The sequence below is a fragment of the Priapulus caudatus genome, unplaced genomic scaffold (assembly GCF_000485595.1).
Source record: "Priapulus caudatus unplaced genomic scaffold, Priapulus_caudatus-5.0.1 Scaffold1268, whole genome shotgun sequence".
Taxonomy (NCBI): Eukaryota; Metazoa; Priapulida; class Priapulimorpha; order Priapulimorphida; family Priapulidae; genus Priapulus; species Priapulus caudatus.
Window position 1 is genome coordinate 71,366 of NW_014578329.1, and position 1,647 is coordinate 73,012.

At 39.8% G+C, this 1,647-nt stretch overlaps 1 protein-coding gene across 1 annotated transcript in view; it reads right to left on the reverse strand.

Moving 5' to 3' along the window:
- Positions 1-58: 58 nt before the first annotated feature.
- LOC106816042 overlaps positions 59-1,647 on the reverse strand; it is a 7,598-nt gene continuing 6,009 nt past the window's right edge. The window contains exon 5 of the mRNA XM_014820587.1: positions 59-195. The gene's annotated coding sequence lies outside the window, so the exon portion shown is untranslated. The remainder of the gene's footprint in view (positions 196-1,647) is intronic.

Here is a 1,647-nt window from a genome sequence, read left to right on the forward strand (position 1 = left end):
GTTCATTTAGATCACGTGTCTTCCATAACTTGTCAAGAAAAATGTCAATCTTACTAGAGTCATCATCAAGGTAGTTGGGATGAATTAATCTCGCATTGAATGCAGTATGGTGGAATGAAGAACAATTCAACATGCGTATTCCACGTCAAGACTGGACGAGTCTTGTGCTCGGGGAACGTTGTAGACTTTCGAAAACTGCAACAGTCAAACAGACATAAATGTGACTTCATTGCTTCATTATCGTTGGCAGACAATGAAAATACAACTAACTGCATACTTGAACCTGCAAAGCTATCTGCTTGGTTTAGCCGAGTCTACATATATTTTACTCTGAATGCACTTGTTCAGATTTATTCAGATATTAAAATGCACTCAGCATGTACATATGAAGCATGGTTCACATGTAAGATAACTATGAAGTAGAAAATTCTTGTTAAAGCCAATTACCTAAGGTCAATCTATATTGCTTCATCATTTTCCATGATCAGTCTCCAGAGAAGGTGTATTTCAATATCTGAATATAACTAATATATATATAATAATTAACATATAAGCTACGTTAAACAACACGCAACCGGAACATTGCCAGCACTTGGTTGAAAATGGACTTTACGAAAGCTAGAGCAGTTTTGTGAAATTGTGGATAAATGAAAGCCTAGGGGAAAATTTCAGATAAATGAGTTATATACTTTTACTAACCTTTCCTAAATATACCATACTGTATGGTGGCCTTCCAACTATTAATTATATCATCGGTGATTGTTATTGGGTTCTCTATCCAGAACTCTGGGTAGATGAGGCCAGGATAGTCCTATAGGTGCTGACCAACTGGGAATTCAGCGAGTTGACATCTTAAATTCAGTAGAAAAATAAATGATATAACTGGAATATGTTAGGACTTACCAAATAAATTGCCAGCTACGCATTTGAACAATGCTTACCAAATGTTTGGGAAGAATTCGTTCGAGAGAAATTGTGTGAGAATCAAGTTATCAATCTTTACGTATTGAATTCTAAGTAGCACAGTCATTATTCAGATTTACCATTTGTTATGAGAGATATAGATTTGGAGGCATATACGATATACAAGGCATGAACGAAGCAACTATGATTACGATCCGTATTACAATACACCCTTAACCGCCGCCCATTTACACTCACGAGAAACGACGCAAGTGGACTTCTCATCACGCCGACCATTACCACCGCTACTACGCCGCTACTAACTAGACGACACTCACGGCTCGCTTTTTCGGACTCTTCAGTATGAACTGCGATGGGAAAGGTCGTCGTACGGTGGCCTGCGAAGGGAGGTGCTCCCATCTGGTCCATGTAGCTGCTACCGTAGGGTCCTGCCTAATACACCGGCAAATAGGAGAGAAAGGAAGATGCGAGGCATTACGGCATGCGTACAAGCGTCAACAAGTGAACGCGCGCATCAATGGTCGCCTGGAGGCGATGACGACGTGAAGTACTGATCAGCGATTCTCTCCCCAATTAATGTGATACACATGCAGGCAGCTCAGAACACGTCGGGCGAAATAATAAAATCTAAATTAGTCTTAACATTAGACTTAAAGGGACAGTAGCCTCTATGATTTTACTGCATACAACTGTACTTACTGTATAACAAATCGTCTATACCCA